Here is a 23,220-nt window from a genome sequence, read left to right on the forward strand (position 1 = left end):
GGAAAATGAATGATTTCCTGAAAAATGATATTCAATAGAAAAACCAATCACTTTCCTAATTTTCCTGGTTGTTTACTTTAAATGAGAAAATAAGTAAATAAAAAGCTGAGTAGTTCAAAAATGTGCTGCAGGATATGAATTGTAAGGACCAACCTTTATTCAAAAACAGGAGTGTCATTTGACTAAAATTTGTGTTCAACTTTTCGAAAAATATTTGTTTTTTCACAGCCATTTCCATGCAAATTAACAAACACCGTAGAAAGGAAATTCTCAGAGTTATTTATTTTCTCTTTTTTTTGGAAAAAGAAAATCCGGGTTTAACACAGACGATAGCACCCCAGTTCGAAGATATACCACTAATCCACAAAGAGGAAAATCAAGGAGGAAAAACTGACCAACTCATCTATATTTGGATTGAGATTTTCCTTGGTCTAGACAAAGCACCGCGTCAAAAAATGGCGTTTCGGCCAACGGTTCCATTTCTCCTTCACTGTTTCTTGGTCCAATAACAAAATCTTCATTACTGGAATGCTTAGGTAAGAGTGTCAATGGATTGATTTTTGGATGGGACCCTGTTTAAATCAAAATTAAATTAGACAGATTGGATGGACTAACAAGATATATTAAATTAGACCAGTCCAGATTTAATGGTCTAAAGTATTTATTGGATTGGACTGGACATGCTCCAGTTGTAATGAATTTATATTGGATTGATTTGGATTAAGCCAATATCTAGTCCATTAAAAGAAGATAGAAATATAGGTGTTAATGGACCAAATTTGAATTAGAATTAATCTAAATTAAAACAAATTTGAACAGATTGGACGTTCAGACATTGAATTGAACTAGTCCAAAATAGTCAAAAATATTTATTGGATTATATTGAACCTAATCCATTTGTAATGGACTCACATTGGGCTGGAAAGGATTGAACCAAAACCAGTCCAATTGACAGAGGAGTAACAATCTCAAGGAAAATTGGCCATTTCTCAAAATCAGATATCCTGTACTTCCTACACTCACCAATTAATGTGTGACAGGCATCAAGGATGTTGGTTGCTTTGTAGGGCATTTGAGAATTGTGAATTTCTGATGTTTCAGATTATCCCAGAAAAAGCCCTAGATATTCATAATATCCAATTTTTTAAAATTAATCAACACATCTCCGCAATTAAACATTTATTATCCCCTAAACTCTTGAACACCATCTATAGTTCCTCTGGTGACATGGACCCGTTCTGATCAATATCAAATGCCAAGAATGCTTCACTGTGATTAAGCTTCACTTAATCCTCTGTGATTAAGCTTCACTTAATCAATCTCGTTCGTCTTCAACAACCTAATTAACTTGTTCAAATCAATAAATCCATCACCCTCTCAATCAACATCTTTCATCATCTTCTGCAGCTCCTCTTCCTCCAACATGCAGAGAGTATCTAAGCTCGATAGCATTGCTGTTTAATTTGTACCTATAATGTTGGGAATTGGTGAATACAAATTGGGAGAAGTTTTTCTTTTTCTTTATATCAGAAGTTTTTTCAGTTAATCAATCTCATACTTGGATTTTTTTTTTTTTTTAATTGAAGTGATTATGTTATGTAATGCGATAAGATACATTTCTCAAAAATTTGTAATGATCAACCCCTGACACGACAATAATACTAAACACACTTAGTAAGAGGAATTCTGGATTGTTTAAGGCAATGTTTTCAAAACCAGAAGGGACCAAAAAAACTTCACTTGATTGGTTCCGTTTTACCCCAAAACCGCTGTTTGGCCAAAAACTGTTGATTTGGTCAGTGAATTGTTGATCTAGGCAGTGGAATCATCAGATCATTCAACCCGAAAATGGTTTTTAGCTATTTTGTTGGGTTTTTAGATTTATTTTTATTTTTTATTTTTTGTCAGAATGGATAGTCTGTTCGGACTAGATGATCAGACCATTTAACTCGGGAACCAAACCCAAAACGGTCTCATGTTTTAAAAACCTTAGTTCAAGGAATGAAAACAGCCTCTAACGCAGAATTCTCTTGCTTGTGGAGACGGATGCCCATAAAAGCATCTGTCACATTTTTTAAACACAAAAAAATAAAAATTACAAGCTAACAAAATCAATAACGGTCATGCTGTTTTTGCTCACCTCTCTCTCTCACATCTGCGAAGAAACTTTTTTAAGAATTAGAAAAGATTTTATACACCCTTACCGCGGGGCCGGCCAAACAAAAAACAAAAAATCCTAATAACCTCCTGCCCCTAACCAGCAAGAAAACTCCTCAACAAAACAACAAAACTCTCACATACTATTAAGGCCCTGCTTGCTTTTTGGTAAGTTATTTACCCAGGTAAATGCAGTTACCTAGGTAAGTTTTTCCTAGGAAATATTTATTTGAGTAAATGTATTTATCCATGTTCTAAGGCAATAGCATTTTAGCCATAAAAATATATATTAAAAGGCATATTTTTGTCCTATTTAAGTATTGACAACTTTTCCCTAAGTGAAAAAGTTATTTACCTACCCAGGTAAGTGATACTTAGGAAAATAAACATTTCCTACTCCCCACATAAACATGAAAAAGAACATGTGATTTTTGGTCATCCCATTGACCAACTTTCCCCTCTCAAAATCCGAAAAAAGAACGCCCCCTAAAGATTATAGGAAGTTTATCTTCTTCAAGCTTTAGCCAGTGGCTGAAGTCATTTGCAAGTGGAGAATGGGAGTTATTAAAGCAGTTAGAAGAGAACCCAGACCTCTTGTTCCAATGGCGGAAGGCATTAACGCAGTTTGACTCTTCTTCCTTGGATGTCATTATCGTAGAAAGAAGACCTCTTTATTCTTCAGTCTTCAGTCCAATGGCAGAGGGCATTTACCAAAAAAAATCATTTTATCCTTATTTTATGTGTTGGGAGTGGCACAATGGACAAAACAATCTGTATATACACAGAAAGAAAGAGAACAAAAATAGCAAAAGCCAAAGAAATAGAGGAAGAAAGAGAACACCAAACTTATATGGTTTGGCAATACCTAGATAGCACCTCAGAGCTTTCTTCTTCATTATAAACAAGAGAAATTACAACAACAACATGAGCTCACTGCAAACAACACTTAGCACACACCCTTATACCCGTTACAGAGTATCCACACTTGATACCCAACCTCAATGACTACGCAATATCAACCATGGTGGACTTTGGAATTTCAAAGGAAGGTTTTGCTTCGGTGTGTATACAAGGGAAGTCGATCTAGGTGTTTGTGGTAGAGGATGGGATCCAGGACCATGAAATCTTTCTCCATAGATGCTTGGTGTTGCGTTTCTCAGGCGATTGCCCAGCTAGTGAAGAGGTCGAGTGTTGGCTTCCTCTTAAGTGGTGAAACCTATAGAAATCGTCTATTAGAAAGATTGAAGGAAATAAGTTGGACTCGGATACATTTTCCCCTATTTTGCTACACTCAGAGAGATTAGGAAAAGTTCCTTTGAAGCCTCCATTTTGCTCTAGTTTTCCTGAGGTTTCTATGCAAGGCAAAGGGGAAACACGTTTCGGTGTGGGGGAAACAGTGGCAAAGGCACCTGCTAAAGGAAGAATAAAACGCATAAGAAAAAGGAAAAGCAGACCACCTTCTATCACCGACGTTGGCGAGGTAAGAGGAAAGGAACTTCAGGTGATCTCGCTGCACTTTGCTTACTATAGTGTTTAATTCATTTAGCTGTTTTTGTAGAGAGGTTTTGTCCTTCATTCTTAGGTTGTAGAATTGTCACCTAAGGAAGATTCTGTTGGAGATGGATTTCCTTTGTAGAGATTTTTCAACTTGTTTCACAAACCATTAACAGTGGTTTCCTTGAACACATTAAATAAGACCAAATCTTCTAAAGCAAAAATGAATATCGGCAATCTCAAACGGTTCATCCTTTATGTCAATGTGCTTCTTTTCTTTTCCTTTTAGAAAAATTGCACAATCTTCTTTTACCAACCCGACATGTATCTTCAGTTTCCCAGATTGCATAGTCATAACCATTAAATTTTGGTATATAGAACCATGTAGAGCTCGATCAAACTTGCCATATTTAACACATATAACACGGAAGCAACAAATACAAATTTTGGCCGAATCCCAAGTCAGAAATATTAAGCTCTGATACCAATTGTTGGGAGTGACATAGAAGACAATACAACAATCTTTATATGCATAAAAAAACAAAAAAAAAAAAGAAAAGAACAAAAATAGCAAAAACCAAAGAAAGGGAGGAAGAAATACAACAAATTTAATATGATTCGGCCAAATTGCCTATGTGTTACGGTTCAAAGCAGGCTTAGCCTTGCCTACGCTTGGCAGGCTTACGTTAGGGACTTGCCCGTCATTTTTGCCTGTAAGATTTCTGGGAGAACTGATGTCATATTCAGGCAGACCACCAAAAGTTTAACGTACTCTTTAAGGAGGGGTGGTCGACCTCCTTGGGTGCCTAACCTTGGCACTCCTAGACCTTCATCCCCTTGCGGGGCGGCCCTGGTTAACGGCTAGCATGGCTATCAGGGTTCCTCATGGGCGCATACTTGCTCATGGGGACAGTGTTGGACCGGCACTGCGCTACCGATACTCAAGGGAGGCTTGGCACGCAGGCCTGGCTCAAGCATGTCCCTTCACCTCGCCAGTCCCTTGCCCAAGCTGATTGAGCTATCCCGTTGCCCCTAGCGCACGGGTGTGTTCCGGCCCAAGCGGTTGCCTATCATCATGGCACACAGGTGCCTGTCATCATCGACATACAAGAGACCCTACACATCGGTGCCAAGTCACCTCATCGGCGCATGGTCACCTTCCATTATGGTTGTCCCCCTTTAGCAAGTAAGCGGCGCCTCCCATGGACTGGTCTGAGCCAGGAGAGTGCCCCGGCCATTGGACTTGAAGTCATGATCCAGTGCTACTGACGTTGATGGAGCCATCTCTTCGGGCAACTCCTAGCCTCTAAGCGCACAAAGGCTTGTCCTGACCTGCCTTGACCAGGACGCCACACAGGTTTCTTCCGCTGTAGAATTACCCTCGTGACATATGTGCACAAACATCACCTCATAACTTTCTTCTTACTCATTTCATTATAAATAAAAGAAATTACAACAACAGCATGACCTCGTTACAATTAACACTCGGCACATGCCCTTATACCCCTTGAAGAGTACCACACTGAACACTTTGTACAACCGAAGAAAAATGAGCTTACGAGTATTAAGATGATTTACAATGGAATGAGGTGACTCCTATTTATAGTATACACCAAGGGTATAAGTGAAATTTATAAATGCCATTTACTACCAATGCAATGGACAAACTGGATTGAGTGGTGCATTAACTGCTTTGATCATATAGGTTGTTAAATGAATATTAAATGATGAGATGAAATGATGATCTTCATTGCTTTTAACCATTTTGATGGGCCACCATGCTTTTAGTGGGTATGTGAAATGGTTTTAACCTTCCATAGTCATGGCCAAAACGTGGGCCATGACGTCACCTAATATTATGACTTTGCCTTTTCATAGTTTAGTGTAACATTAAGACGTTCGTTTTTTGATAAGTCATTTATTCAGGTAAATGCATATGGGTAATTATATTTATTTATATTCTTTTATTTCCTGGATAAATAAGATAATGATCGTTTATCAATAAAAAAATAGGGAGAAATCCGATTATAGAAACCTGAATCCGAGGCCAGCCCATACAAAATCTGTAACTACAATTAAATTCAACTTTTGAAATTATAGAACAGATTCCCATGCCAATTAAGCACCATGCTTTTGAACTTTGGCCAGTGCGTTCTGGGCTCTCACCTCCACCATTGACGCCTCGAAGTCCACGTAGAACATGTACTAGAAGTGCTTCGTTGTCCCCACGTTGGCACCTTAAACAGCATCGACGTCCCCTTGTCGTGGGCGAACACTATGCTCGTCTTGAATGGACGGTCCGTCCGAGGGATTATCGGCTCTCAAGCCATCATCACGAACTGGGTCACATTGCTTGAGTCGTCCTGTATCCCGTCCGCCAGCACCTCCAACCCGTATAGCTCCGCCGCCCGCGCACTCGCTATGGCCGTCGTGTCCCACAGGTTGTTTGTCTCCACGAACTCTGCTACTCCTGCCATGTCATCCACCGCCTCTTGCACCACGTTGAGACCCATTTTAGTCAGAGTCAGCTCGCACTAAGAGAGGGCTTGAGGGTGGCTATGACACGACTCAGGTACTCCTTCTTCATTCTGGGCAAGGCGAGCAGGCAGTGGTGGACGGGGAGTTGTACTTCCCCATGATGTGGAGGTGATGACAGAGGAGCAGGTCATAATTCTGGTGAATGCTACCCCCAGCGAGTTCTCGACGGGCAAGACGGCCCCATCGGCGATCCAGAGCTCCATTTCTTGAAATGCCACGCCACTTCAAATTGGTCACAAGGGATGGCCTGGCAGTTGGAGGAGGCCTTGCCTGTAGTAGCTTCAATGTAAGCTCCAGAGACGCCCTGATAAGCGACGCTAAGCTAGGAGCCGTGCATTAGGGCGGGAGAGAGATTGGTGATGGTAAGGGGTTTAGGGAGATTGTTGTTGATGTTGTCGACCGGTGATGGCAAGCTGGATTGCCACCTCACAGGAAAATGCATAGGGAAAAGCATGATGCTTAGTCGGCGTGGGAATCTGTCCGTTGAATTTAACTGTTATTAATGGGCAGGCCTGGGATTCAGGTTTGTGCAATGGGCCTGTCCGTACTTCTCTCAAAAAAATATTATTAAAAGGAACAATTTTTCACATGCTAAATACATTTTAAATGAACCTCACATGAATCTTAAAAGAGAACATGGGTTTTTTGGTCGATGGGAACCAAAATCCCATTTACCAACTTTCTCCCCTCTCAAAATCCAAAAAACCAACAAATCCTAAGTTTATGTTCTATTTTTAGTAACCAAGGAAACAATTATCTAGGTAAGTGCATTTATCCATGTTCTTTTATTTATCATGTAGATAAGGCAATGACCATTTTATCCATTAAAATTCATTATTAAAATGGGCATTTTTGTTCCATTCAAGTGTTTTCTCTGCAATTGATTCTTATTTGGTTGAAAAAAGAGTTAGGGTTTTCTCTTGAATGGATTTTTCCTATTTTGTTCCAACTAAGGAAATTAAATCTGTTTTTCGTTTATTTTTCATTCTTTACATTTAAGAAAATGAAAAAGGGGGCGTAACGTGAAGGCTATGAACCACTTGATGACTTTGTGCATTGGAGATCTAGTGCTGTGCATGGCTAATGTGTAATAAAGTGAACGGAAGTTGACCTCGTCTAGCCATCTCACACCCAAGGTGAGTGACTGAGTGTGAAATCCGGATCCGAACTTGTCACATTCTTGGCCAATACATCAAAAGTCTTAAGATCATTGGAATGCATCAAGTTAAGCCAGCTGACATTTATGCTGATTTTGGTGTTTCTCACTTTGGGCAACCCGCAGAACTATTGCTTTAAAAGGCTTGAGCCTTTGAGGTGTGAGGTGTATGCCTTGAGTTAAGGTGCCCAGGCTCCAGGCTTAAATCTTTGTTAAAAAGAGGCATGCACCCAAGGCGTGAGGCATACTTTGAGGTGTAAAGAAGGATTAAGCCTCGAGAATCAATGATTATTTAATGATTTAATACAATATATATATATATATATATATATATATATATATTATGTATTTTTATAATTCAGAATATATAAGAAGGGTATTTTATTAATTATGAATCAAATAAAAAGAGTAAAAAACGAAAAGCCAATAGGGAAAATCAAGTTCTATTAGTTTCTCTTAGTGTTATAGAAGAGTTCAATATAAAAAAAGGCCAATCACATTCTTATTTTCTGTTGGTTAAGTCAAATGAGATTTTGGGGCATTCCTTTTTTGGATTTCGAGAGAGGGGGGGGGGAATTGTGGTGTTCTGTTTTCATATTTATGTGAGAACCACAGAAAGTTTATTTTCGTGGGCATACCCATTTCCCAGGTGGATAAACAACTTTCTCACCTAGGGGAAAGTTGCCAACACTTGGATGGAACAAAAATGACCATTTTAATAATGAATTTTTATGGTTAAAATGGTCATTGTCTTATTTACTTGAGAAATAAAAGAACATGGTGTGAATGTTGAAAACGGCTCACTTGGGGCCGATTTGGAATCGCCACCCATCATTGGGAAAAATTTGGGAGTGATGGGCCTCCCGGGTTTTTTCGTTTAAAATCATTTTGGTCCTTTAGTGACTCCATGTATAAGGTACCAATCTAACCAGTTTGGGTAAGACTTGGATGGGAGGAGGAAGGGATTAGGCATCCCTCTCCCGTATCTGATAAGTGGATGGTTAAATAAAGGAATTTATGGCAGAAATTTGTTGTGATTAGATATTTATAGGTTTTGTTTCATATAATGGGGTCTAATCGTGTGATAGGTGTGGTGATGGGGTGCAATCACAGCCATCAGAAGGGAATATTGTAGTTTTAACAGTGGATTTGAGGGTACTTGAATCGAAATTTGGTCTTTTAGGGTTTTGACATGTTCTAGAGAGAATTGTAGGGTCTTATTGGCATTTGGAGTGTAAAGAGTAGGTTAGAGAGGGAACCGAGCAAAAATCAAGTGCTGACACATGGTAAATGCACTTACTTGGATAAGTTCATTTATCTAGGTAAATAACTTATCGAAAAGTGAATGGGGCCTAAATCTAACATCCCAAGTTTGTTATTTTTCTCACTTGGACTCCTAATGGATTTATTTTATTTATTATTTTTTTAATAGATTGAATCAACTAAGTTGTGTTCTTTTATTTACCATAAATCTAATATCAATTGTATAGATGGTTCATCATATGATCCCATTTGTGAAAAAAAAAATCAATGGTGGAGATTGATAATCTAAAACATTATGATTGGTCATTTGAATAATTTGAGTACTTTGGATTTTGAGACTTGATATGGAAAAGGTTTGTATCTATTAGTTAGTTATTATTTTGTTTAACACTTAAAAGGCTAGAACTTATTGCCTATAAGCTTTCATTTTATAGATGTCTGTACCTTTTATCATTCTAACTTGGTATGTCATATGTTATTTTTATCATTTATAAACTTTAATTCTTTTTTTTTCTTAATTTTTTAGGCCTATACTTTACAATGCCTTGGGGCTTATGCCTCACTCTTTTGGGCCATTGTGCATTAATTAACATTGGATGCTTGGAGTTTTCTTTTGAATTTGTAGATAAGTGAGGAAGAAATTTCATTCTTGACTGATGGTGATGATCCTTATGATGATAATGTGGTGTTAAAAGAACTCTTCCATCCTCATCTTAAACTTTTGCTTGTAAGTGAAGGCCCAGAAGGCTGCAGGTATTATACCAAGGTAAGCATATATGACTGTTTTCTTGGCCAGAATTCTAAACAAGTAAGTGAAAGCCCTCCAGACCCTCCTTCAAAAGAAAAAGAGAATATATATATATATATATATTTGTATCCACATATATATTAATATCTTGAAACAGGTCCACAGGCTCTCAGAATTGTATATCTTCACTAAATTTGGTTTCTAATGAAGTGGTGTTTCATTAATGAGGTCTCAAGAACAAGTAAGTGCCTATCTTTGGTTTTCTTAATTCTTCTTCAGAAAAAAAAAACAGATGAAAATAGTAGAGCTCTTTGACGAATGATTTTGATGGTTCATATTTAAAGAAAATTTTGACTTTGACAATTTAGTAAGTTGGATGAAATAAGTAATAGATTGCTTTCTCTGTAAACATTTTTATATGAGAAATCCTGTTACACAGCTCTGGGCTTTAAGAGTTTGTAGAAATTATTATTGTATTATTCTAATCATTGCATTTATATGTTGAATTAATACATTTTGTGTCTCCATTGTACTTTATCATTTATCTTGTCATTGTGATCAACCTGACTAAAGAAATTTAGGGGTAAGATAGCTGGTGTTAAAGTTAAATCCAATTAATCCATTGACACAACTGGTGCTGGTGATGCATTTGTCAGTGGGATACTATGCAATCTGGAATCTGACCCAAATTTGTATCAGGTACTTTGATTCTTTATTGCTGAATAGATGTCAAAATTATAATCTCAGAGTAATCTCAAAATCTTTTTTTTTTTTTTGTTCTTAATTTTCTGTGAGCTTTCTTTGTTGGCCTATCCACTTCAACTACTATTTTCTTATATGACTTTCTGATATTTTGCTTGATCTCTGTTCCATTAATTCTTTTTTTTATATGCCTTCTGTATTTGAACTTGAAGACATTTTATCTTTGGGAAAGGCCATCAAAATTGTCAGCTAGGTAACTTGGTAATATGCATATTGATCCCACAACCTGAATCCAATAATTTGTCTTCACAAAGAAGCCCCATTTACCAAACAAATTACTAAGTAACTAAACAAATTAATCATAAAAATGAGAATCTGTTTGGAGGGTGGGCCTTGGCGCAACGGTTGGATTGTTCCATTACGACCTGGATGATCAGAGTTCCAATCTTTGTTCTTTTTACATAATAAAGGGAAAAAGGCATTGAGCATATCAATTTGGAATCATAGTGTCACAACAGTCTGAGATTCAAATATTAGCTTCAGTTGGTTTTTACCAATGCATTTATTAGTATTTGCTTATGGTGTTTATTCTTTCTTGGCAGGATTTGACGGAGCGATCAAGGGAAGCTATACTATTTGCAAATGCATGTGGTGCCCTCACAGTTACAGAAAGAAGAGCCATTCCTGCTCTGCCCACAAGAGAAGCACTCCTAGAATTGTTGCCCAAAGCCATTCCATGATGAGGCATCATTATTTCTCTGCTGAATTTTCTTATCCAACTAATGTATCTTAAGTTTTCCTTGCTAAGGTAACACAGGTTGATCTCTTCTCTTGCAATAGGTTCTGTGAGATCTAGTCTGTCCTGTAAGCCAATGGGTTACTGAGCATCCTTTCTCTATTGTAATGAAAATTGAGGAAGAAAACACAGTTGTATCATATTGAAGATGGTAATAGAAAAAGGCCATTACCCAATATTGGAGCTATCTGAGTTCTTGGGAAGGCTGGACTGGATACAGTCATACAGAATAAACACCTTAAGCAAAATGCAGTAGGTATTATATTTAGAACTATCACCCTCTGTTTTTCTTTCTTTTCTTTTCCTTTCTTTTATGGGGTAAATTAAAGATAGTCATCCTATACCCAACACTTTGTCCCAACCCACTATCAGAATTGATGGCAAGTAAAATTACTAAATTGCCCAACCAAAATTCCACAGGGCTGACAACAATAAATACCAAAATGATGAAAATAGTCGTTCTAAAGCACAGATTCGTTCTCAAGGGGTTGATGAATCCGATCATTCTCACACTCTCAAAATGAACTTTTGAAATTTTAATTAATTAATTAATTTTTGTATTGGTATTTTAATTTGACTTTGGCCCCATAGCTCATAGGGCGAGGTGCTGTATATTAGACCTAATTAGTGAGTTAGGTCTAACGGATGCCTCATGAACAACTTAACTACCAGTGGATTGAAATGTCAAAACAAACATGAAGTTGGATGAATTCTGGGTTTCTCACGCTTGTCAGCCAGAGAATTTGCCATTACACCAAACGATGGCCTCTGCAATTATCTCTTATAAATTCCAAGATTATAACTCGAGCTGGACCCAAATGTTGGTGATCCAAAATTTGTGGACCCAGGGCCTACCTACTAATCACGGTTAGTGGTATTTCATAAGTAGGGCTGTTAATGGGTGGGGTCTATCGGATGGATATGATATAATCAAATTAATTATAATAGTTTTGGTTTCAAAACAGATGATTTTATATTTCTATTAAATATATAATATAATATATATTTTTATTTTTTATAATTTTTGTCATATTTTAAGTTTGGAACGATAAATAAGATAATATTAGTTAAAATGTTTACTTTATTAATATGTAAAAATTTAGTATTTTTTTACCATTATTGATGGAGCGCAATCCGGCCGGTCTTAGCTGTCAACGAATTTGCCTCTGAGCTGGAGCGTCGGGGAGCATGAAACGGGAAAGATGAGAGACCTCCGGGGGGAACCCGGTATGATAACTCCGAAGCTCAAGTCAGTAATCTCTCAAAGGCAAAGTGTAGACCAGATAGCGCAAAGTTCACATACCTTGTTTGTTGGGGGCAGGGGGCCTTTTATAACCACTTCGCGCACTCGCTCCGTGGCCCTTGTCAGGTCAGGTATGATTACCCTTGCGTCTGTCAATTCGGCCGTCGTCCTTTCTACTGGGACAGAACCGCCACTGCCTAACTGTCTCTCTAACGGGAGATGGCGGTGCGCGGAGACGATGGCAGGTGGCCGTTTAGAGTGTGGCCGTCAAGCGTCAGATCCCAAGTCAATCAGGGGCGGCGCCCTCAAGTACGAACTTCCTCAATGTCAGGCATAGTACGGTTTGTTTGGTTTTGGTGCCCTGAAGGTGATGTAGTGGAGTGGTGAGCGAGGCGAAGTCTTGAGTTCGGAGGTATGTATAGGGCCGGTCAGTTCGGCGAGGGGTATCCCGAGCTGTTACAAGGCAGGCCAGTTCGGCGAGGTGTATCTCAAACTGTTACGAGGCAAGCCAGTTCGGCGAGGTGTATCCCGAACTGTTAAGGCAGGCCAGTTCGGCGAGGTGTATCCCGAACTGTCGCAAGGCGGGCCAGTTCGGCGAAGTATGTCCCGAACTGTTGCAAGGCGGGCCAGTTCGGATTACTTTCTAGTTTGGGGCCAAGGGTGAGTTTGGGCCCCTAGTAGGGAGTTTGGACCGCTGGTTTCTCCCCTTGGTGCTCGCGCCTGAGGCTTGCTTTTGTGCCGAGCTGTTGCTTTTGCCATGTGTCGCATAACTGTGAGATCGGGCCAAATCTTCCTTCATCAATTGCCCCCCACTCCTCACGCCAAGGATCTCACCGCTAGGACGTGACAACGGGTCATTTAAATTTGAAAAAAGCGCACCACTGCCATTCTGAAGGGACGTGCGCTGGCGGTTTTGTCAGTTGCAAGGAGACGTGTGGCACGGTCAGTTTCAGAAAGACGTGTGCCGGCGCGATGTCGGTTTCAAAAAGACGTGCGCTGACGTTTCGTTCTTTTTGGAAAGACGTGCCCCAATCACGTCTCGACCTCAGGGGACGTGCGGTCAGCGCGAATGTGGGTCGTCGGATCGTCTTTGATCTGCACGTCGGTACCTTCCTGAATCCAGGCTGGTTACTTAGCCTTCAAAGTTTTTTGGCTTGTTCCCGTCTCCGGAGCCTTCAAAACTTTCCGGTGAGTACCTTCCTGAATCCACCTCTTTTCCTCGATGTCTAGCTTTGATAGTTCAGACGACTCTTCAAGTAGGACTAATGTAGGTTCTACAAACCGAGCCGTACCCCCCAACTACCATAGTGATCCCGAGGTGGAACTTGAGGATGACTATGAACCCATAGGCTGAGCCGCTTCGGGTAGTTTGGCATCTACCTCTCGCTGAGGTCGGATGCTAGACAGGTTTGGTCCCTCGACCATGACGCCCAAGGGGCTCCAATCTATACTCATGTCTTACAATCTACCTGGGGGGTATACATATTTCATTCCCTCGGGTAGTTTTCCTTGGGAACACGGTGTCATAAACCACTTTGGTGTTACCATTGGCCAGCTTCACCCGAACTCTATTCGGAACCTAGTGGGGACAGTCTCCCTTTTTTGTGAGCAAAATTTCCCTTTAAACTTGGAGATATTCTCCTCCATCTTGATGCTCAAGAGACAAGCAGGTTCTCTTCCTGGGGGAAGACGGGCGTATTACCTTTCTCCTCGCCCTGGCTTTAAGCTTCTGCACGATCTTCCTAATAAGGTCCCGGCGTGGAAGCAGGACTACTTCGACGTGCGAAGTGCACAAGGATGGCCCTTTCAGACCGGGTGGGGTGAGACCGCTCTTGATTCTGGTGTCACTCTCGACAAAGAGACGGTGAAAGGCCTCCGGCAATGGGCACGGCAAGTTTTAAAGTGCCATGAGTATTTGACGGAGGCCAAGCTTATTGCGGTCAGCCTGAGTTCGGGTAGGTTTCTAGTTCTGCGGTTTCTTGCTTGTTTTGTTCCTTCATTTTTTCTGATGCCAAACTCATTTCTACAGTTGTGATGGATGCAGAGAGAACTCGTGGGGGGCGCCTGTTCCAAGGCATGAAGAGGAGGAAGCGGGTCGCCAAGCGAACTCGTACCGAGCTGCCCCCGGATGAGGAGCCTCAAGTTCCAGGCCACACGCCAGAGGATCTGCCCAAGGAGCCCGAGGTGACTTCACCGATGCATGAAACTACTGGGGCGCCTTACGCTGAGACCACTCATACGGGTGCTCCTGCATACTCCAGTGCTCCTGCTCACTCTGGGTCCGCTCATACGCGAGCTAGGCCCTCGGGCTCGGGAGCTCAAGGGGAGTTCAAGAGCATGTTGACGCCGAACTACGCTCTTCAGAAGAGTAGGGAGGCTACTTTTCCCGAGGAGATCGCGGCGTGGACCGATCTTCCTTTGAATCAGGCCGCCTGCCACGCCGTAACACACGCTATGGTGGTAAGTCAAATTTCGTATGCCTTCATTTTCTATCGCTTTTGCTGTTGTTGATCACTTGTTTCTTTTGGTAGGTGAATTCTTCAATTCACGCCTTAGCAACCCAAGTGGAGAAGAGCTCGCGACAGGCGCGAGCTGCTGAGGCTGCCATCCATGCTGCTGAAGAGGCTTTCCGTGCCGCCGAGGCGAATACCCGAGCTGCTGAGGCGGCCGCTTATGCTGCCGAAGAAGATGCTCGCGTCGCCATGGCCAGGCAGGTGATGTCTCAGCGTGATGCCGAGGCCATGGGGGTAGTCGTCAAACACATGGCGGACTTGAAGTTGGTCTTGCAGCATCAAGTCGAATATCTTCAGGAGGACATCAGGGAGAAAACGCAGATTTTTTCCCAAGGCATTGAAGACGCCAAGAAGAAGGCCGTTGAAGACTACATTGCCTCTCCGCGCTTTGACGATCTGATGGTGGATTCTTATAGAAGGGGGTTCAAGCTGAGCCAGTGGATGATCCGGAATACGTACCCCGACCTCGATGTTAGTGCCATATCCACTTTGCGTATAACTCAGGAGATGGCCAATGCTGCCGATGGCGAGCCGGATTCTGAAGGAGAGGCAAGGCCTTCGGGTGTTGTTGAAGTGCCTTCTGATGGCGAAGAAGTAGCTCCGGGCATGTAAAGATTTTTTTTTGAAGTGCCTTCTGATGGCCAATGTACTCCTGTTTCTTGCAATGGAATAGGCAATCTTTTTGCCTAAGTGTTCTTTTTCCCGAACTGGTTCTTTGTCGATCTGATAATATGCCTCTCATCCGAGTTATTGTACTTACGCGACCTGTTTCGGCGCTAAGGATTTTGTAGCGAACTGATTTTTTTGTCGAGCTGATAATATGCCCGACTTTTCTTTGCTTGCTTACGCCGAGGTTCCTCTTGGCTCTGCATCATGGCCCTTAGGCCCTTGAAGGGATTTCATCCACTCCGCTTGGCGGTTTATAGGTAGTATCACCTTAAGTTCACAATGCTCCACGCTCAAGGTACTTGTTTGCCTTCTAAGGTTTCGAGCTCGTATGCCCCCCTGAGCACTCTCTTTACTTTATAGGGCCCTTCCCAGTTTGGTCCAAGTTTGCCTACGCCGGGTTCGGGCACCATAGTCTTACGAAGGACCAGGTCGCCGACTCGGAAGCTTCGCTGCTTTACTCTGGCATTGTAGTAGCAAGCTACCTGCTGCTGATAGGCTAGTGTCCGGATGTGCGCGAGGTCCCTTACCTCGTCCAGTAAGTCAAGGTTGGTCCGTAACTCATCTCCGTTTGTTCGATCGTCGTATGTTTGTAGTCGCAATGTTGGTACTTCGATTTCCGCCAGGATCACTGCTTCAGTGCCATAGGTGAGGTTGAAGGGGGTTTCTCCCGTAGCGGTTTTTTCTGTAGTTCGGTGGGCCCAGAAAACGCTTGGTAGCTCTTCGGTTTACAATCCCTTAGCTCGATCTAGACGTGCTTTTCAGTCCGCGCATGATGGCTCTATTCATAACTTCCGTCTGACCGTTTGCCTGCGGGTGCACGACTGATGTGAAGTTCTGCCGAATCCCCATGTTCTGGCACCACTCTTGGAACTTTATATCCTCGAACTGCTTGCCATTGTCAGAAATTAGTACCCGAGGTAACTGTTGCCAGAGATTCGGCTTCTATCCACTTCGTGAAGTAATCCACTGCCACAACTAGGAATTTTCTCCCTCCTGTTGCTGGCGAGAATGGCCCTAGGAGGTCGATGCCCCATTGTGCAAAGGGCCACGGGCTGGCGAGGTATTTGAGGTCGGAAGCAGACTGATGGTGGATATTGGCGTGCTTCTGGCATTTGTTGCATTTTCTGACGAGCTCGATTGCTTCTGCCTTCATCGTTGGCCAGTAGTATCCTTGTCGAAGTGCTTTTTGGGCGAGTGCTCTACCGCTCAGGTGTCTGCCGCATAGGCCTTCATGAGTGTCGTGGAGTACGAACTCGACTTCGGCAGGTCGCAGGCAACGCAAGTAGGGGAACGTGTAGGACTGTCGGTACAACCATTCATCAATTATGACGTATTTGGATGCCTGGCGCTGCACCCTCTTGGCCGCATTGCGTTCTGTAGGGAGGGTTCCGTCTATCAAGAAGCTCGCGAGTGGGTTGATCCAGCTCGGCTCTACTTCGAGGATGGGAGCGACCTCCTCTGCCCCCCCCCTCGAGAATACTAGGCCGAGGTAAATTCTCTATGTACACGGTTCTCATGTTGTTGTGACTTGTGCTGGCTAGCCGGGATAGAGAGTCGGCCTCAGTGTTCTCTGACCTCGGGATTTGCCTGATGAAGTGTGACTGGAAGTTGAGCAGGGCCTCTTTTACTTTCACCAAGTATGAGATCATAGAGAGCTCGCGTGCTTCATACTCGCCCGTGACCTGGTTGACTACGAGCTGGGAATTGCTGCAGATGACCAAATGCTTTGCTCTTACCTTTTGCGCTAAGTTCAGCCCGGCCATCAGTGCTTCGTACTTTGCCTCGTTGTTAGATGTCGCGAACTCAAAGCGTAGTGCGTATTCCAATTTTGTGTTGTCCGGGCCGCATAAGACTATTTCCAGCCCCACTGCCTTGCTGGTTCGAGGAACCATCTATGTGAAGGATCTAGGGCTCCTCATCCCAGTTCGCGTTTTGCCTGACCAGGAGAGATGTCACACTGGCTACTACTTCACGGGGTTCATACTCTATTGGCTCGGGAGTTCCGGGTTTGCCCAAACTGGGGACCTCGGACTCAACTTGTTGGGCTTCTTGGTTGAATGTGCACTCGGCGATAAAATCTGCCAAAGCTTGGGCTTTAATTGCGGTCCGTGGTTTGTACTGGAGATCGTACTCACTGAGTTCGATGGCCCACTTCGTCAGCCTACCGGAGGCCTCGAGCTTCAGCAAGACTTGCCTTAGGGGTTTGTCGGTTAAGACGACGACTGTATGAGCTTGGAAGTACGGGCGGAGTTTTCGAGCTGATATCACCAGTGCGTAGGCTATTTTCTCTATCTACGGGTACCTCGTCTCTTCTCCCTGTAGAATTTTACTAACATAATAGATGGGCCGCTGGACCCGGTCTACTTGTTTTACTAATACCGAACTGACCACCTCGTCGCTCGCCAAGAGGTACAGTTCTAAGACCTCGCCCTCCTCGGGTCTGGCTAAGTTTGGTACGATGGTGAGGTAAGTCTTTAGCTCGTCGAACGCGAGCTGACAATCTCGGGTCCATTCGAACCCTTTGCCTTTGATTGCCTTAAAGAAAGGCAGGCAGCGGTCTGCCGACTTGGACATGAAGCGGTTCAGAGCGGCTATGCGGCCGTTTAGCCTTTGAACTTCTTTTACTTTCCGAGGTGGTCTCATATCAAGGATGGCCTTTATTTTGTCAGGGTTGGCCTCAATACCGCGCCGGTTGACAATGTACCCTAGAAACTTACCCGAGGTGACACCGAAGACACACTTGTTTGGGTTTAGTCTCATGTTATATTGACACAGAATTTGAAAGACAGAATCCAAGTCTTTTTATTAATTCTAGCGAAAACTGTGTTTTGACGACCATGTCGTCTACATAACATTTGATTTTTGTGCCAATTAAAGGTCGAAAAAGTTTATTACAAGTCTTTGAAAGGTCGCACCAGCATTCTTTAGCCCGAAGGGCATGACCTTGTAACAGTACAGGCTGAACTCGGTAACGAAGCTGGTTTTTTCTTGGTCGGACTGGTCCATCTTGATCTGGTTGTAGCCTGAGTAGGCATCCAGGAAGCTTAGCAGCTCATGTCCCGAGGTCGCGTCCACTAGGCGGTCAATTCAGGGCAGGGGGAAGCAGTCTTTTGGGCAAGCTCGATTCAGGTCAGTGTAGTCGACGCACATGCGCCACTTGCCGTTGGCTTTTTTCACCAGCACTGGGTTGGCTACCCAGCTCGGGTAATGAACTTCCCTTATGAAGTCCGTTGCGAGGAGCTTTTCAACTTCTTCGTCGACCGCCCTCCAGCGCTCTGGGGCTAAGTTGCGTTTCTTCTGTCTAATGGGTCAGACTACAAGGTCAGTGTTAAGCTTGTGAGTTATAAGACCAAGGTCAATACCGGGCATATCTACCGTGGACCATGCAAAAATATCTAAATTTTGGAGTAAGAAACTTACCAGTTTAGTTCGCAAAGGCTCCTTGACGGAGTTACCGATCTGGAGTGTTCGCGTCGGATCTGTAGCCGAGGTCGGGACTGTGACTGTTTCCTTAATGGGCGAAGCTCGTTCCTCGCCCTGCTCCGCAGGCCGCTCCAGTTCGAGGTCGTCGGCTACCTTGGTTTTTCCCTTTAGGGCGAAGACATAGCATTTGCGGGACTCAAGTTGGTCGCCCCGCACTACCCCCACACTGAAGTCCGTTGGGAACTTCATTGCCAGATAATAGGTGGAGACTACAGCACGCAGAATATGCGTAATTGGTCGCCCTATTATGGCGTTGTATGGGGAGGGGGTCGCGACCACCAGAAAATCGTGGTTGTGTCTTACCGCGCATGACCATGTGCCGACTTCCACAGGTACTGTTATCTTCCCCATGGGCCTGACTTCCTCTCCACTGAATCCCACCAGAGGAGTGTGCGCGGGTTTCGATTCGCTTTTCTGCAACTGCAATTGGTCGAACACCGATTTGAATAGGATGTCCGCCGAACTGCCTGAGTCTACCAGTATGCGCCGGACTTTGCAGTCGTTGATCCTTAGTTTTATGACGAGCGCGTCGTCGTGGGGGTAGTGAACACCTCGCGCGTCGTCTTCTATAAAAAATATTGGTTCTTCCTTCTTCGGCCTCTTGGGAGGGTTCTGCTCCTCTCGGGCTGCTTCGCGAACTGACGTCCTTGCCGCCGTCGAAGTGCATCCTACCACCACCGAACCGCCCACTATCATGTGGATGGTTCCCCGGACTGGCCTTTCTTCTGGGGGAGGTCGCTGCAAGGCTTCGGCCGGTCTGTTGCTCATCTCGGGGACATCCTTCCCGTGTTCCCCTTGCCGACCTGCTTTATTACTATTGTCATAATGTACAAAATTTCTTAAGTACCTGCGACGGATGAGTCCTTCTATCTCGTCGCGGAGATTATTACATTGCTCGGTGCTATGACAGTGATCTTTATGAAAACTACAATATAAATTTTTGTTCCTCTCGTTGGGGTTGCTCTTCAGGCGAGGTGGCCACTTTACATAAGGGGCATCCTTGATCGTCATCAGGATCTCGGTCCGCCTTGTGTTCAATGGCGTGTAATCCGTCTGAACTGCTAAGGGAGCTCGGGATGGCTGGCTTGGCTTCGCCTCTCCATTCTGGCCTCTTCTGTTGCTGGGGTTGGAGGGCTCGCCTTCTCTTTTTTTTTTTCAACCCCGCCTTCGTTTCTCTGGTTGATCTCTTCCTCTGTTCTCATAAACTTGTTCGCGAGCTTGAGGAAGTCAGCCACGGTTGCTGGCTGGCTGGCCACCATGTGCCACTTGAACTCTTTGTGCGTCACCCCTCTTTTGGCCACGACGAGCTGTATCGCGGGGTCTAACCGAGGGATCTACAAACATGCTTCATTGAACCGTTTGATGTAGCTCCGGATGGGTTCTCCCTCTCTTTGGATTACCCCGAAGATACTTTCCTCGGTTCTAGGACACCTTTTGCTGGTAACAAAGTGCGTAGTGAAGATCTGCACGAACTGGGGCCAGCTTCTTATTGACCCGGAAGCTTGGTTCCAGTACCAGGTGCGGACCACCCCTCTGAATGTGGTGGTGAAGGCCACGCACATGCACGACTCGCTTGCCCTAGCGAGGTGCATTTGCGACTGGAATGCGTCGATGTGGTCATTGGGTCAAAGGACCCGTCATACTTATCCAGAGAAGGGAGTTTGAAATCTCTAGGCAAGGGGACTGCCAAAAGTTCTGCTGAAAGGGGGGAAGGAACTGAGAGAATGGGGACGTTTTTTACCTCACCCGAGCTCATTTCTTCCTTGCCTCTGAGCTCGGGTAGCACACGGGTAGCAGTTCGGCGACTTCGTCGGCGCCTTCTTTGAGTGGGCTTGGTGCTGGCCCTGCTGGCCTCCGTGTTGCCGAGCTCGACGGGCCCGGAATGTTGGCTTGCTGCTAAGGCGCTGAAGCGGTTCTCTGTGAATGCCGGGGTGACTTTGTGGGCGAGGTTCCTGACCCACCCGCGAGCTGCGAGGCGGGGGTGATCTTTCTTTGCTTACGGCCCGGGGATGAGGCCTGACTATTAGGGGGGTTCTGTGGTCGGGAAGCCTCTCCTTGGTAAGGTCGTCCACTTTGAGGGGAGGCCTTGACCGACTTTGAAACGGGGTGCCGGGGTGGAAGCAATGGTTGGTTCAAGGGTAGCTGAGGGAACTGTTGTTGATAATGGTGTTGGGAGAGGTGGTGCAACACCTGGTGTTGTTGGAGTTGGTGCTGCTGGAATTGATGCATTTGGACCTGCATTGCCCGCATGCATTTTATGAGGTCATCTAGCTGGTTTTGGCGGGTTGCTAGTGGGACAGTAGTTGGTTCCGCGAAGTTCGTTTCGATGGGGAGTGGAAGGGGAATGTTCAACGACGGAGTGTTCAGAGGTGCCACCGTCTGTGGCACATTCAAACTTGGGATCCCATCCACTGAAAGGGGGATGGTGAACTGCCCAATGCACACCGCTAGAACATGAAGTTGTTCTCCGGTAGTGGCTGTTTCGGTTCCACGTCCGACACTGCTGGAGGAGGCCATTTCGGTGTTGGAGTGGGTGTTGGAGTTTTTGAAAGAAGGGTAGGTAAAAGAGATTTAGAGGGAGGCTTTTAGAAGCGTTCCCATAGACGGCGCCAATTGATGGAGCGCAATCCGGCCGGTCTTAGCTGTCAACGAATTCGCCTCTGAGCTGGAGCGTCGAGGAGCCTGAAACGGGAAAGATGAGAGACCTCCGGGGGGAACCCGGTATGACAACTCCGAAGCTCAAGTCAGTAATCTCTCAAAGGCAAAGTGTAGACCAGATAGCGCAAAGTTCACATACCTTGTTTGTTGGGGGCAGGGGGCCTTTTATAACCACTTCGCGCACTCGCTCCGAGGCCCTTGTCAGGTTGGGTATGATTACCCTTGTGTCTGTCAATTCGCCCGTCGTCCTTTCTGCTAGGACAGAACCACCACAGCCTAACCGTCTCTCTAACGGGAGATGGCAGTGCCCGGAGGCGGTGGCAGGTGGCCGTTTAGAGTGCGGCCGTCAAGCATCAGATCCCAAGTCAGTCAAGGGCGGTGCCCTCAGGTACGGACTTCCTCAGTGTCAGGCATAGTACGGTTGGTTTGGTTTTGGTGCCCTGAAGGTGATGTAGTGGAGTGGTGAGCGAGGTGAAGTCTTGAGTTCGGAGGTATGTATAGGGCCGGTCAGTTCGGCGAGGGGTATCCCGAGCTGTTACAAGGCAGGCCAGTTCGGCGAGGTGTATCCCGTACTGTTAAGGCAAGCCAGTTCGGCGAGGTGTATCCCGAACTGTCGCAAGGCGGGCCAGTTCGGCGAAGTATGTCCCGAACTGTTGCAAGGCGGGCCAGTTCAGATTACTTTCTGGTTTGGGGCCAAGGGTGAGTTTGAGCCCCTAGTAGGGAGTTCGGACCGCTGGTTTCTCCCCTTGGTGCTCGCGCCTTAGGCTTGCTTTTGTGCCGAGCTATTACTTTTGCCACGTGTCGCATAACTATGAGGTCGGGCCAAATCTTCCTTCATCAATTATCATTTTTATTAATGTTATATTATCAAAATTAAAAATTTAAAGTTATTATTTAAATAAATAATCTATATAAATATATTAAGCGGAAATGTGTAAGTAAGAAGGATTTTTTTGCCTTTTTCTTAAAAATTACAAGAATACCACTCCCTTCCAACTCTCTCCCTTTTCTTTTTTTTTTTCTTTCAAATTACAAGAATACCACTATCTCCTACCAATTCTCTCTCCTTCTCTCTCTTACTTTTTTTCTTTCAAATTACAAGAATACCACACACTCTCTCTCTCTCTCTCCTACCAACTCTCTTTTTCTCTTTCTTACAAATTACAATAATGCCATCTCTCTCTCTCTCCTTATAAATTACAAGAATGCCACTCTCTCTCCAACTAAGGGAGACCTCAACTCGACACCTCGACTGATAGAGGACCTACAATCAAAGATAGTCAAGTTTGAGCTGAGCTCGAACTTCTGAGCTCAAGCTCAAGTCTCTAATTCGAACCGAGCTCGAGCTAGATGACACCTCGACCATTGAGGGAGATCTCGGCTCGGCACCTTGGTCACAGAGGGAGATTTCAGCTCAGCACCTTGACAACTGAGGGAGACCTTAGCTCGACACCTTGTCAATTAAGGGAAATATTAACTCGACACCTTGCCTACTAGGGAAACCTCAACTTGACACTTTTGAGTTTTTGACTCGAGCCAAATTCAAACTCGAGATCAAATCTGTAATTTGAATCAAGCTCGAACCTGATAGTTTATGAGCGAGCCCTTGTAACGCAGGGCCTTCCACTAGTATTATTTTAAATATAATTGGGTCTGGATCCCATAGATACCTCTCTTTATTGACCGGGATGTTTCTGGATCATCCCAATTAGTAATGATTCAGAACTGATTCTATGAACCTGACCCAGACCCGATCCGTTGACAGTTGCTTATGAGTCATAACTCAAAGTCATAAGTGGC

At 44.2% G+C, this 23,220-nt stretch overlaps 2 pseudogenes; one reads left to right on the forward strand and one right to left on the reverse strand.

The window, feature by feature from the left end:
- Positions 1-5,769: 5,769 nt before the first annotated feature.
- LOC148847911 (arogenate dehydratase/prephenate dehydratase 6, chloroplastic pseudogene) lies at positions 5,770-6,643 on the reverse strand (annotated as a pseudogene).
- A 48-nt stretch (positions 6,644-6,691) lies between these two features.
- Positions 6,692-10,798, forward strand: LOC148847912 (putative fructokinase-6, chloroplastic pseudogene; annotated as a pseudogene).
- The last annotated feature ends 12,422 nt before the right edge of the window (positions 10,799-23,220 follow it).

This window comes from Nelumbo lutea, chromosome 6, assembly GCF_056320005.1.
Source record: "Nelumbo lutea isolate HS-2025 chromosome 6, American lotus-T2T, whole genome shotgun sequence".
Taxonomy (NCBI): Eukaryota; Viridiplantae; Streptophyta; class Magnoliopsida; order Proteales; family Nelumbonaceae; genus Nelumbo; species Nelumbo lutea.